The sequence below is a fragment of the Rhinolophus ferrumequinum genome, assembly GCF_004115265.2.
Source record: "Rhinolophus ferrumequinum isolate MPI-CBG mRhiFer1 chromosome 5 unlocalized genomic scaffold, mRhiFer1_v1.p scaffold_110_arrow_ctg1, whole genome shotgun sequence".
Lineage (NCBI taxonomy): Eukaryota > Metazoa > Chordata > Mammalia > Chiroptera > Rhinolophidae > Rhinolophus > Rhinolophus ferrumequinum.
In genome coordinates, this window is record NW_022680355.1 from 11661923 (window position 1) to 11677614 (window position 15692).

Here is a 15692-nt window from a genome sequence, read left to right on the forward strand (position 1 = left end):
TGGACTTCACTCAGCAGACAATGTTCCCTCTCACTTATCATCATCATCATGCCAACAGTGATGATAGCAACAAACATAACAGGGGCAATACCTCGTGCGGCCTGAGTGCTTAACTTGTAAAAGGCGCTGTTTTCAGCATTTTGCATGAATGAATCCTTCAGTCCTCACAAACACTCCATGGGGAGAGTTTTCCATTTGACAGGTGAGGAAACCATGGCACAGGAAGGTTAAGGAAGCTTCCTGAAGTGAACAGTTCAAAGCGGCAGAGTGAGGGTCCAGACCCCAAGCACGTGGCTCCAGAGCCCACATCCTGCTTCTCCTGACCTCCCCTCCCAAGTTCATGGTTGTCTCACACTGCCCCTCTTTGCTCCCAGCCATGGCCACCACCCCATGCAGGAGTCCTAATCCTCCCCCTGGTCTTATCTCCACACTGGGTCCATTTTCACCACAGCTCGCTACAGGGCTGAAAAGCAATGCGACTGCCACACTCCCATCTCAGAAAGATGTAATGGCACTTAGGAGTGTCATATATGCTCCCTAACTAGTCTACCAGCAACGGTGCCTGCTGCATCTTGCTTATCTTGCTCCCGAAGCTCTTTGTTATCTTCTGCTCAAACAGCCTTTTGAGCATCATCCCCCAGCTGCTGCTCCTGATGCCCCACCCCCGTGAGGGTAACCAAGGGCACAGGCTGTGTCCTCCCTGGGTTTCCAGAGCCCGAATCTCCAGGGCCACTTTGGCACCAGTACACAATGTCTGTCCCACCCTCAGTGTCTCATGCATCCTTCATGAAACAGCTGCTTGAGCTTCTACTGGAAACTCTCTCACGTGGGGCTCAAAATGCAATTTAAGGGACCAGATGGAGGGTCGACTACCTGCTACCCTCCATCTCTGCCTGAGGGACCAACATGCAGAACTCCTACTCACTGCCCCGCCTCCATGCAAATTCCTCACCTCAACAGCCAGAAAGGAATGGGTGAAGTCCCACTCCCAGCTTAGCCACAGCAGAGATGACCCTGCCGTCACTGAGACCCCTCAGTTTGGGGCAAGTCTTCAGCATGAATTTTCAAGGTCTATTTCTCCTCTTTTTCCTTCTTTTCAGACTTTAGTAGGCATAGTAAAAGAAACATAAATCACATCATATCCTCCCTACCTAGCAATTGTAATAAGAAGCTTTGGTCAGAGTTCCATACTGAAATTTTAAAGGATGGAATGGTGTGTTGTCTAGATTCACTTAAAAATAGCACGGGCAGATAAGAGGACTAGAGATGAAATAAGGTTGGTTATGAGTTGACCATTGTGAATGGTGAGATGCAGGGGTGGTATACAGAAGCGAATTACTGCATTCTATTTACTTTTGTATGTATGTAAAATCTTCCAACATAAAGCAAAAGATGTAAAATTTAAGAAAATGTTGGTAGGGCAAGAAGTTCAAACTCACGGCAATAGCTCTGGGATTTCTGCTTTTATTGTGTTTCTCCGCATAATCTCTGGCAGGCATCCTGTTAGCCAAGGATAAGTAGGTTCAACAAAACCAGAGTTGAATTGAAGTCTCTGAGTTGATACCTCCCAGCCCATCTGCCTGGGCTGCCCCCCAAGCCCAGTGTTACAGCTCCTTCACCAAAGCCACTGCCCTGGGTCCAGATGCAGGTTGAGGGTCAATGTTTCAGCTTCTTCTGGGTCAGTGAAATGCTGACATCAACAGTGAGGTCTGTGACACATCTCATAGCAGGTGGCCTCCAAGTGCAGATGCCAAAATTACAGACTGCTGGAGGGTGTTGAGATGGGATGTTGAGAAAATAGTGTCCACCTTCAGACAGAGGAGACAAAAGAATGTCTAGAGGCTCCATTTTGAAGGAATTCCAGACCCCCTGGGGAAGCCAAGGCATCTTAATTCTGTAGCTTTCTGTGGTCCAGGCCTGGCCCCTTTCGTAAATCTGGCAGGATGGCTCTCAAGAAAGCTACTGCTGGCCTCAGGACAGCCTCAGGATTGGATCAAGATTGTATGACTGAGAATGGAGTGGCCCCAGCTAGCTTTCACGTGGGGCAACCTGTCGATTTGGAGACATCAGTGCCCACCCCCCAACTAACCCCTTCTGCCATCTTTGAGTGCCCAGCGATCAGCAGCACAACACCTCACCTGGCTAGAGCCCTCCTCACTCCTCACCTCTCAGGCGCCATCCTGTGACTCCATGACAAGCCCAGAGGGCACCTTCTCTTTGGTTTCTGAGGGAGTTTCAGGGACATGACCCACTTCTGCATTGACGTCATCTGAAGAGCTAGATCCAGGCTGTTGCCTTCCCTCTCACAGAGGCTCAAAGAGACACAGAGAGGAGACAGCAGCCTGAGTCCCATCCACACACAGGCTGGACCCAGAGGCCACTCCTAGGAGGGATGTGTGTGCAGAGGCTCTACCAAATTCTTTCTGTCGCCTTAAGTCTACCATCCTCTGTCACCAGGATCATTGCAACAACCTTCTGCAGGTCTCCTTGGGCCAGTCTTGATACCTCCATTCTGTTTCCACATGGCAGCAGTAATCTATCTAAACTACAGGTCAGATGGGCAGCCGGATGGCTCAGTTTGTTAGAGCACAAGCTCTGAACAACAAGGTTGCCGGTTCAATTCCCGCATGGGATGGTGGACTGCGCCCCCTGCAACTAAAGATTGAAAACAACAACTGGACTTGGAGCTGAGCTGTGTCCTCCACAACTAGATTGAAGGATGACTTGGCTTGGAGCTGATGGGCCCTGGAAAAACACACTGTTCCCCAACATTCCCCAATTTAAAAAAAAATTAAATTAAAAAAAAAATTAAACTACAGGTCAGATTAGATCACCCCCTGCTTGCACACCCTCAGTGCCAGCCTGTGGTCTCAGGACTAACAGAGTCCTCCAGGCCAGGCATCCTCAGCCTCGCTGCTCCAGCTCCTCGCACTCTTCCCAGCTCCCTCCTCTCCTCAGGGTGCCTCTGCTCTGACTCGTCAAAGACCCACTCTTCCCGCTGCCTGGGCACCCTCCCCTGGGTGCCCACCAGCACCCGCTCTCCATCCAACTCTCCATCTGGGTCTCACTGTCTCCCCATCCCCCAGGCTGGCTTAGTGGCTGGCTTAGTGCTATTCCTCAGTGGGTGCTCCAGTGACAACCTGCACAGCACTGTCACACAGTTCTGGAATCGCTGGTGTACATCCCTGCTGCTGGGAACGGAATGTTTGTGTCCCCCAAATTCATGTGTTGAAGTTTAGCCCCCCAGTGTGGTGGTGTTAGGAGGTGGGGCTTTTGAGAAGTGGTTAGGTCATGAGGGTGGAGCCCTTAACACAGATGACAGAGGCTTAAGGAGTCTGTGGAGATGAAGCCACAGAATGGGGTGTCTCTGACTTAGAAGGTGTGACTCAGAGTGGAGTCAGCTGTCAGACAGGCTTTAGCAGGCAGGTGGGATGGGACACCTGGGAGGCTAGTGGCAGAGACTGGAACTCTCTTCCTGGCCTCATCTGAGGCTTGTTGATGTCCTGGGGAGGGGGACAAATGGGAGTGTTGGCTCATAAACCTGTGTCTTGGGGCCAGAGCCAAGGTGCTAGAGAGGTTATGAGGATGACGATGGCTGAGCTGATGGGGATTCAGACCATCCTCCAGGAAAGAAATGGAACTCAAGTTGGGCAGACACAAAGCAGCACAGAAAGGAAAATGTGAATGAGCAAGAGGATTTTGAGGGGCCCTACCCCTAGCATGACCCAATGCTTAGTCATCCCTAAAACATTCTCCTCAAGGCTGACGGGCTTTCTGTGAGATGCATGGGTGACCAGCTTTGATATCCAAGAGGAGCCCCAATACTTTCCCACGTTGGTTGGGAGACCCTGTTGCTGACATCCCTATTTGTTAAGGCAGGACCAGATGCCAGCTGTTTGGTGGTGACTGACCCCTCAGGCAGCCAGCCTCCTTTCCCCAGCCCCATGCTCACCAACACTCCGTGGGGACACACCACCAGGTTCCTGGACTTCTCGGTGGCCTGCACCCACGGGGCCTCCAGGCCCCTCAGATGCCTTCTCCACACGCCTACTTCTCGCTTCTCAGTCCCTCAGAGAAGAGAAGAGCTGGGAAAACAACACGAGGAAGATGTGTTCTTCTTTGGGATGATTGTGTTCCCTTTATCTTTTACGATTTGAAGGTGAGAAGGCACGGACAATCTTTAACCCAAGAAAAGAGACAAAACCAGACGCCTCTGGTCCTGAGAATCCAAGTGATGGAAGAACTCACTTCCGATGGATGGTCTTTCCTGTCACATCTCCAGAAAAGCCACAAGATGGAAACACAAACACACATGTTCACATTCAATCCGGACAAAACTGTCAAGGACCTTAACACAAAAAATGGTAACGTGCCCACCAATTTCTCATCTAGCTTCAGGGAACCATTTCACGTTGACTCACTTTGACGGTCATTCAACTAGCTATGGTTTCTGGCCCACGGCCAGTTATTTTAAAGACCGAGTTTCCATAACTGTGAGATAGGCCCTGTCTCTAGGTCTCCAACTACTCCCAACAACTACCTTTTCTCCTTTCTCCCGTATCCCTGCTTCCTCCTTTTAAGGCTCATATTTCATTTTAAACCACATTTCTCTTCTCTCTTTATGTTGACTAGTTGTCACCACGGCAACCCTCCCCACCCCATCAGCCTCTTGGAATGGGCCCCCAGGCAGGCGCCATACTTGTCCTGTCTATTAGTCAAAGTGTGGTAGCTCACCACGATTGTCACCAGAGTGTCATGGATGAATGACTGCCCATTCAGTTTGTTTGTTTGTAGCTAGGACAACTCTGTAACTGGTGAGCTTAGGGTAGGGCAGGAGAGTCTTTCCCTGGGGGCAGGAAGTAGGTAACTTGTCTTTGGCCTTAGCTCCTCCAATGATAAAATGGGGTTGCTCTAGTTCCCCCGCACAGCACAAAACCTGTAGTGCAAGATCATTAACCATATATATCTGTTAAAAAATAAAACTATACCTATAACAAAAACTACTTTGAAGATTTTTTTTAACACTCATGAATTGGTGTGTAATTTTGCTCAAAAACAAAGCCATAAATCCACAAAAGACAGGCATGATTGAGAGTCATCTCACAAACCTTGCTACCATGTTTCCCCAAAAATAAGACCTAGCTGGACAATCAGCTCTAATGCATATTTTGGAGCAAAAATTAATATAAGACCCGGTCTTGTTTTACTATAATATAAGACCGGGCCTAATATAATATAATATAATATAATATAATATAATATAATATAATACTGGGTCTTATATTAATTTTTGCTCCAAAAGACACATTAGAGCTGATTGTCCGGCTTGTGGGAAACAAACATGCTGCATTTGACTCCCACAGGTATTATCAAAATATTTGTGAGCCAAAAATTATTCAGAAGGTGTAGATTTAAATACATTTTGTTTTGGGAGTTTTCTTTTTCCTTTTTTTTTTTTTTCTCAATTTCAAGATACTTTATTTTTTTATTAGTTTTAAAAGATTTTTATTAAAATATAGCTAACATAAAATCTTTTATTAGTTTCAGATGTACATCATAGTTATTCAATAGTACCCACCTAGCACTACATAGAGTTATTACCACATTATTGATTATATTCCCTATACTAAAGTACTGATCACCGTAAGTCCAGCAACCATCTGACACTGTACCATGCTATCACCATATTATTGATCTTTTCCCTCCTTTTAACATTTTTCAATTAGAGTTGACATTCAATATTATTTTATATTAGTTTCAAGTGTATAGCATAGTGGTTAGACATTTATACAATTTAGGAAGTGATCCCCCCCAACTAGTACAACTGGCACTATACATAGTTATTACCATATTATTGATTATATTCCCTACACTTTACATCCCCATGACTATTTTGTAACTACCAATTTGTACTTCTTAATCCCTTCTCCTTTTCTCCTACCCCAAACCCCTCCCATCTGACAACCATCAAAATGGTCTCTGTATCTATGAATTTGTTTGTTTGTTTTGTTTTTTAAATTCCACTTATAAGTGAAATCATATGACATTTGTCTTTCACTGTCTGTCTTATTACACTCAGCACAGTACCCTCTAGGTCAATCCATGTTGTTGCAGACGGCAAGATTTCCTTCTTTTTTTAATTTTTTTTTGTGGCTAAGTAACATTCCATTGTATATATGTACCACCTCTTCTTTATCCATTCATCCATCAATGGACACCCAGGCTGCCTTCATATCTTGGCCATTGTAAACAATGCTGCAATGAACTGATGGATGAGTACTTCCCCTTGAAGTCACATTTTGGGTTTGTTCAGATAAATACCCAGAAGTGGGATTACTAGGTCCTTCTTTGTCTCTTGTTATAGTCTTTGTTTTAAAGTCTATTTTATCTGGTATAAGTATTGCTACCCTTCCTTTGTTTATTTGTTTGTTTCCATTTTCATTAAATATCTTTTTCCATTCCTTTACTTTCAGTCTGTGTGAGTCTTTCGATCTGAAGTGCATCTCTTATAGGCAGCATATGTAAGGGTCTTGTTTTCTTATCCATTCAGTCTCCCTATCTTTTTTTAAAATTAATTAATTTTTTATTAGCTTCAAATGCACAAAGCAATGGAATAGTTAAACATTTAAACCCTTCATAAAGTGACAACCCATCCCCAAGCTACTACCCTTTTGACGTCTTATATAGCTGTTACAATACCATCAGCTCTCGTCCCTATGTTGCACTCCACACCCCATGACTATATATACCTATATATTTAGTTATAGTTGACATTCAATATTATTCTACTTCAGCTTCAGGAGTATAGCACATTGGACACAGTCTATGACGTGATCCCCCTGATAAGTCCAGTGCCCATCTGGCACCTTACATGATCTTTACAACATTGTTGATTATATTCCCCATACTGTGTTAACTATCAATTTGTATTTCTTAATACCTTCACCTTTTTCACCCTGACCCCAATCCCATTCCCATCTATCAACCTGATAGAGCTAGTACCTATCTGGCACCATCCCTAGTTATTATAATATTGTTGACTATATTCCTCATGCTATAACCTACACCCCCATGACTACTGTATAACACCCAATTTGTTCTTCTTAATCCTTCCCCCTTTCACTGGTCCTTAAACTTCCCCCCAACTTAAAGAAGTCCCTCTAAGAGTCCTTATAATACTGGTTTGGTGGTGATAAACTCCTTCAACTTTTTCTTATCCGAGAAGATTTTTACCTGTCCTTCAATTCTAAATGATAGCCTTGCTGGGTACAGTAATCTAGGTTGTAGGTCCTTGCTTTTCATCACTTTGAATATTTCCTGCCACTCCCTTCTGGCCTGCAAAGTTTCTGTTGAGAAATCAGCTGACAGTCTTATAGGGCTCCCTTGTAGGTAACTAACTACTTTTCTCTTGCTGCTTTTAAGATTCTCTCTTTGTCTTTAACTTTTGGCATTTTAATTATGATGCATCTTGGCGTTTGCCTCTTGGGTTCATTTTGTTTGAGACTCTTTGTGCTTCCTGAGCTTATACATCTATTTCCTTCATTAGGTTAGGAAAGTTTTCTGTCATTATTTCTTTGAATAGGTTTTCAATTCCTTGCTCTCTCTTCTCCATCTGGTATCCCTATAATCCAAATGTTGGTATGCTTTTTGTTTTCCCAGAGGCCCCTTAAACTCTCCTCATTTTTTTTACTTCTTTTTTCTTTTTGCTTTTCTGATTGGGTGTTTTCTGCTACCTTGTCTTCTACATCACTGATTCAATCTTCTGCTTCATCTAAGCTACTGTTGATTCCCTGTAATGCATTCTTCATTTCTGTTATTGTATTCTTTATTTCTGACTTGTTCTTTTTCATGTTTTCTATCTCCATTTTTATGTTTTCTATCTCTTTGTTAAAGTTCTCCCTGAGATCATTAAGCAGCCTTATAACCAGTGTTTGGAACTCTTCATCTGGTAGGTTGTTTGTCTCCATTTTGTTTACTTCTTTTTCTGGAGCTTTGTTCTGTTCTTTCACTTGGGACCTGTTTCTTTTTCTCCCTGTTTTGGCTTCCTCTCTGTGTTTGTTTCTGTGTATTAGGTACGGCTGCTATGTCTCCTGGTCTTAGTAGAGTGGCCTTATGTAGTAGATGTGCTGTGGAGCTCAGTCTCCTTGGTCACGAGCCACACACTCCAGGTGTGTCCCTTGTGTGGATAGTGTGTATCCTCCTCTTGTAATTGAGACTTGGTTGCTATTTGCACATCAATAGGAGGGATTGACTCTTGGGCTGATAGGTTGTGAGGACTGGCTGTAACTACAGTGGAGGAGCTGTGGTGCAGGGGCTGACCCTACAGAGCAGGATTTGCCTCAGCAGGGCTCTGGTGTCTGCCCAATCTGCTCCTTGTGTATGTCATTCTTGGAGGCAGTTGGTTGATGCTCTAGCTCATTTTGAAGCTGGCTACTGGGGGCACCAGCCCCAGGACCACTTTGGAAGTGATCTGCAGCAGGTCAAGTTCAGCCACAGCCTGTGCCCCATTTGGGGCCATCCGGCAGGGGCCACAAAGAAATCTGCAGATGGCTGCTGCCCATGCCATGCTTCAAAGTGCCTAGCTGTGAACCAGGGCTCGCAGTTGCTAGTGCCAGGCTTGGGGTTGCTCAGCCAGAGGTAGAGGACATGCTCAAGCCAGATGCTGCTTATCTGGGTTCTGCAAACTTTTGAGAGACCCTAGAAAAGTCTGCAGCAGGAGCTAAGGCAGGCGGTTTGTATGAGAAAGCCATGGAAGCTGCTTGGGTGTGTCCAAAAGTTGGGTGGGGCAGGGTCTCAAATCACCAGGGCATCTCTTTAAGAGGAGCACCAGCCACCCTTTCTCTCGTTCAGCCACAATCTCTGCTGATTTTCACAACCAGAAAGTATGGGGACTTCTCTCCCCAGCACTGGAACCCTGGGTTCCTCAGGAGGGGTCCTCTGCAGCCGAGATATCCCTCCTGATTTTTAATGGTCATACAGTCTCAAGGTGGCTTCTTCCGCAAGTCCTTAGTTGTAGTGCTTCAGTTCAGCAAGAGTTTAGGCGATTCTCAATAATGGTCGTTTTGTAGTTTAGTTGTAATTTTGATGTGATCATGAGAGAAGGTACATACAGCGTTTAGCTACTTTGTCATCTTGACTGGATTCCCTAAATACATTTTGTTAAAGTAATCATCCATAAATATTTGCCCAGTGATAAGGGGGAATAATACTACCTTGTTCAAAACTATATTCTTTAAGTAATATTTGTAAGAGACTTAGCTAATTAAATAATACCAATATTATTTTTTTCATCATAGTACAAGGGATAACCCTCTTCCCCAATATGTGTGCATGTTTTGTTTTGTAATATGACTCCTATCACATGTTTTATGAATATATGGCCAAGTTAATGACCCTAAATAGAAAAATTACAGCCTGCTGTGGGTGTAGGAGATGAAATCTCTCTTGAAAGGTAAGGTCATCCCTAATGTCATCACCAGATGTGATGAGGTATGCTGCTCAGATCTAAAATGATCAGAGGAATATTCTAAGCCTTGATCCCATGGTGATTTCATAAGTGTGTGCGTGTATAAAAATCAATCAACATGTATAGCTTTGTACCTTTTATTATGTCATGATGCTATAGAAAAATAGAATAAATGATCAGAGAGAATGCCGAAGGTGAACTTCAGAGAGGTGTCAAAATACCTCCCAAGTTTGGAGGGAGGGAAGGAGTGATGTCACCAAGATGACGACATAGGTTGTTCCTGACTTCATTGCCCCTTGCAAGACACGATCGTGAAGATCGTGAAGTATCCATCTCTGTTCTGTCTTTCCTGAATCTCTTGGTACAGACTCTTAGCCCAGTCGATCAGAGGCATCCACTTTGTCTCAAAGAAGGTTTAGATTTTTATACGAGAATACAGAGAGAAAGAACTGCCCGTGATCCATTTTCTCACTTCCCGATAAGCCTCTTGAGGCCCGACTCGGAAACAACAGTTCTGAGAGCCAAAACTTTTGATTCCAAGAGGTAGGTCACCTTCAGAGGAGAGAAGCCTCTTTGATAAGTCAAGGGGAAGGCCCAGAAAGAAGTGGGCATGGGGCTTACCCCATAACAATAGGCTAGAAGGCTCCTTAGGAAAACCTGGGCTGCCCAGTCCCCAGCGGGACATCATCCCCGCTGGCTGCGGGGACAGAGAATGGGGTGGGAAACTTCAGTGGGGCCTGAGATAAGGGATCAGATCTGGTGAATCCCATCCGTTGTAGCTAGGGGATGGTCGCAGGCAATGGTGGAGGCCTGGAAGCCACATTGGGGCTGAACTGATGCCCACGGCTCACGGTCTTATCATGCAGGGGATCCTGCTCATCCCAGCTGAGGGGGATGCTTGCTGTCCTTCTCAGTGCCTCTGGCAGGGACTGCCCACTGCCTCTTGCTGCCTGGCCTTGTGGGTTACCCCATAGAAGGCACAAAACCGCTGAATAATCTTCCTACCCATATTCCTCTTTGAATAGCCCAGGACAGCTTTAAGCTCTGAAGGAAAAGGTCAGGTCCTTGTTACCCAGAGGGACAGGGTGGTAGGGAAGGGAAAGACCCCAACACCTAAGCTCTGGGTCGTCAAGATAGTGGTGAATCCCACCCCAGGACACCCCCTGGTGTGGCCTCTGTTGGAAGGGCCCCACGGTATTCCACCCCAATGTGTTACAGACACTCATGAAATGAGTCTTTGGTTCAGAGAGAGAGTGGCTAGAAATGCAGGATAATCAAAGTAAGAGCAGTGAAGGGGTTTTCTTGCCTCTACATCAAAGAGTAAACAGATTTCCTTCCAAAGTCACCAGGTCTGAGAGAAGGTTCTGAAACACAGGACAGAGCCAAAGCGTCCAGGGCTGACCCTAGCTCAAAAATCCTCTCCCTGTCTCCTCGTAAAGCATCAGTCTTCCTGCTCAGGGCATGGAAGTTTCCCTTCTAGGTGACAACGCCAACCAGAGACATTACAAAATGAGAATTGGGGCATTACAAATGAGAAGCAGTGACCCAGGCAGCAGCACCCACCACAGCCTGCACCCCCCTTTCAGCTCCACGGCCGAACACAGTGAATATCTGCTCACAGCGCTTCCACGTGGCCAAGTCCCACTCTGGGAATAAGCCCGCGGGATACGTGGCCATCAATTGACAGCCTGGGAACATGAGACTAGAATTATACTCAGGCCTTCACCTGGTTCATGTTGGGAGCCCCCCCTCCTCCGTCACAGGAGAAAATTCTCAAAAGAGTACAACTCTTTGAAGAAGATTCGAGAAGCTGTTCCCCAGATCTTAGCCTAAAGCATGGCCTGGACGGATGACGCCCTGCACCAGAGATCTCCACATGCGAGACAAGCTGCCCGGAGCAACGGATCTGCAATGTGATTGCTGCCCCCCGCCCCGACCTTGCATCTGGGGGAGGCGGCAAGAGGGGAGAGACCGAGGGCATCACTAAGAAGTGAGCGGTAGGTCTGCTGCCCCATGTGCTATCTCTGGCCGGGGTCAGGATGCCTCAACAGCCATCCACGCTGGAGACGGCAATGCCTCACTTTTCAATCTGGTGTCCACCCCAGTCCAACCAAAGATGCCGCCCACAGGTCCTTGAAAGTGGGAGTCAATCGGGTCTGCTTCTGTAGCACCAAGGGAGGAACCCAAACAAAGCAAAGGTACCTGGCTGGTCCTGGGGAAAGCGAGGCTGGGTCAGGTTCTCTTTCTAAGTAGTAATTCTAAAATGTCCACAGCCTTTGCGGTAGTCATTTCACTTCTAAAAAACTGTTCTTAGGAAATTATCAGAAATAAGGGTAAAGTGCTATATAATGATATTCTTCCCAGTGTTGTTCATACTAATCAATGTTAAAATAATCAAAATTTCCATCACTGGGGTAATGTTAAATAAATTATGATGTATACAAACAATGAAAAATATCATCAGGAACCATTTTTAATGAATGCTCACACTAAATTTTTTTTTTAAAGTAAGATGCCAAACCACCTATGTGGCAATTATGTTGCCATATGTATTCGAAGTAAAAAGACTAGTAGGAATAAAGTAAAAAGACTAGTAGGAATATACCGACACATCCCTGGGTGCTAATTATTGCTGTCGTGCTTTTCTTCTTTTCCAAATTTTCCACAGTAAGCATGTCTTGGTGTCTTAGCTTGGGTTTGTACCAGAAAGCAGACAGAGCCTAAGGCTGAGGGCAAGTGGTTTATTTTGGGAGGTGATTCTAGTGCGGGGATGGGCAGTGGAGTAGGGCAGGAAGAGATGCGTGCGATGGTGTGTGGTTGAGCTGGTCATTGCTGCAGGCGACTGGGACGTCAGCCCCCTTGAAGGATGCTGGCTGATCAAAACTGTGCACCGCCGGTGGCCGCTGGGAGTGCTGGAGAGTTAGTGGGAGGAGGGAATGTAAGATGTACCCAAGGTGTCTGATACAATTACATTTATAATCAGAACAAAAAAGTAATTAAAAGGAAAAGACAGGGAGGGAGGGGAAAAGGGTGAGAAAGAAAGAAAATGAAGGGGTGAGAGGAAGAGAGAATGCAAGGACAGAGGGAGAGGGGGAAGAAGTTAGGAGTGGAAAGGTGTCTGCCTTCACTTTTAATGCCTTTCTCTCCTCACTCTTTACCTTTTCTTTGGTTGAGTCAATATCAGCACCTGCCAACTGCCCGCCCAGACCTCTGGTGGCAGAGAAGGCACACCGCTCTGGAAGTTTCCAGCCCCCGGCACTCAGATACCTCAGCCTCTTCTTGCAGCCTACCCTCTTCCTTGTCTGGGATAAGTCACTCGGTGCTCCTGTGGGTTGACCTGAAAGGCAAGATGACGCGAACAGTTTGCAGTTGTGGAGCACTTCATGCTTTACAAAGCTTTCACCTAAATCACTTCATTTTATTCTGCAATTAAGTGGGAGGTAAACAACGGCAGTGGGAGTGCTGGGACTCTAGCCCCAGCACTCAGGCCTTGTTTTTCAGCCAGGAAATGAAAGTCTGAGAGGTTAAGTGGTTTTTTCAAGGTCACGCAGCTTAGAAAGTGCTTTGAGCCAGAGCCAGAGCCAGAGCCTGGCCTCAAATCCACGGCTTGTGACCCCAAGAGCAATTGTGTCTTTCTCTACATAGCTCCGTTGTCTGGGTACGTGCTTTATAGCCTAATCACCAGCACTGATGGTGCCCCAATTCTCATAAATTCCACACCCATTGACAACAAACTGATAGTGATAATGGCTAACATTTATCGAGCCGTTTTTATATACCGGGTCTCTTTCTAAGCATTTTGTATTCATTATCTCATTTAATCCATATAACAATCCCATTGGCAGGTGAGAAAACTGAGCACGTGAAGGTAAATAGCCCTCCCTTGCACACAAACGTGGGTGGACCTCAGATTCAAGCCTGACAGTTTGACTCCAGATACTATAATGGTTACCATGGAGTCCCTTTAAAATGGCCTTGTTTAAGGTGACATAAGTTGGAATCTTCAAAGAGAGACCTCAGCTGACCTGAACCAGCTTTTCAATGTACCTAAGCACTGATTTGTCCCTTTCTCCTCTTTTCAGAACATCCTACCCTAACACGAGCCCTGACTTCTAATCCAGCCTCACTCGCGGTCTCACCTGCAGAGGTGTGATTTTGAGCTGGGCCTGTCACGTGTCTGGGGTCACACAGTGGTCACTCAGTCAGCGTTGGGTGGCTGTTGATTGGTTGGTAGGTTGAATGCATTAATGAATTCTGTGCTCTCAAAAGCCCACCTTCCCCCAAATCCCTTCTCTACCAGTCTCAGGTTCTGCCATTTCCAATCTTAAAGATCCCTGGTTCAAAAGCTTGATGAAAACATAAATATTGTCACTGGATCATATAGTTATTTTCCCAGGAAAGTGGGAGCCTACGAACAAGCTGATGAATTCCCCAGGACTCATTTCTCTAGTCGTTCTTCTCTTTCATCCCACAGCACCTGTGCAAAGGACAGAGGCACAGTGGGTGTGCGTCAATGGAAGGGAAGGAAGAAGTAAGAAAAGGTCTGGAGCAGAACTGCCCACACCAGTTCCCAAAAAACTTTTGCGCATTCAGCTGCTTCTCAAATGAGCTTCTTTGTTCATCTTTACACGATGGAAATCTGTTGTAAAGATCCATTCAATCCTTTAATACGTTACCATGGTCTCCCCAAAAGGAGGATTTTGTAGGCAAAATTTCTCAAAAAGACTTCACCCTAGAACTGCAACCCAGCAAAATGCTCACTTGAAAAGCCCGGCCGGAGGTGTGTATCCTGACCTGCAGAGGCCTCAAGTCCGGTGGCGGCCAGGACCACCTGGCGTGCTCTTACAAACAGATTTCCAGGCCTCGATCTAAACCTTTGGGAGCAGTCCTTAGGTTGGGACCAGAAAAAGGTGTTTCTTAAATGCCCACCAGATGGTCTGAAGATGAGCCCATTTGGGCCTGGGACACTGTGTGAAGGCCTGGAGGAAGAAGCCACGGGGTCAGGAGTGGGGGCACGGGAAGCGGTGCTTGAGGAGCGTACCAGAGCTTCGGGGCCAAGCTACGTGCAGCTGACAATTTCCCCTGCCCTCTCAGGAGCAGAGGGGGTCCTGTACTTTTAGAAGGAGAGGCCTCTGCCATTAAAGACTGGGGTGCAGGAGGAGTAAGGGCGGGTTGTGTTCATAGCTGAGCGAAGGTACGGTGTGTGCCCACTGGCTGCCGATCCAAACAGGCCGGCCTTGGAAGAGAGGGTAGGCTGAGAGCCGCGCACGCTCGTCCACGTCCATCACGCACAATGGGTGGGGAGCTGGGGCTGTACAGGCACAGCCCAGTGTGAGAGACAACTTCAGGGCCTCAGGCTGGGTCTCAGAACCTGGGCATCAGCAGGCCTGTGGGGCTGCGTGGGGATGAAGCCAAAATGCCCAGGGCTTTGCGTGCTGATTGTTCTCCCTTCACTTTCGTCATCCTCCCTCACTGCCTCACCACCCACCCCTGCCTTACTTTCTCAGGTGCCCAGTGCCTGGCGCCAAGACTGGCCCACGATAAGTATAAGTACTTGTTACACTGAGTCGAATTCTCCTTTTCAAATGGCTTTAAGTTCCTCCATCTCTCTTGTTAGAGGTTCCAGCAGTTGGGCATTTGGCTGAAAGAAGGACATGGTCCAGCCAGCACCCTGTACACAGGAAGTGCTCAGTGCTAGCTGGACTTCTGGACTTGAAATGAGTGTCTGCAGAAACCCCTCCCCTTTAGTCTTGGGTTGGTCTGTGGAGTCCTGCGACAAGGGTTGTGGGGAGCGAGGAGGGCAGCTCAGGGTTAAGAAAAGACAGTAGCCATGAATAGAGTGTAAGCGGGGGCCAAGGGGCTGCAGCCTCAAGGACTGGACCCCAAATCCGCCCACGAATAGTTTTTGTTACTTAGGTGAGGAAGTAAAGGAGATAAAGCTTGTCAATCTCAAGATCTGTGAATCCTATACATTATAATAGGAAACTGATTCAAGCCAATCACCCTTGCCTGCAGGCAGCTGATGTACATACTTCCCCAAGGGACAAAACCTTTATGCATGTGAATAGATGGAGAACACATCATTGAATCACTTCCCCTGCAGGTTGTGGGAAGGAATGTAGCCACAGAGGCAGAGGCTCTCCTTAGCCAGGGGAAGGTGGGGGGCTGTGCCCACCTCTATGAACCCAGGGGGTTCTCCTGTTGGTCCCCACTCGACTGCACCTGG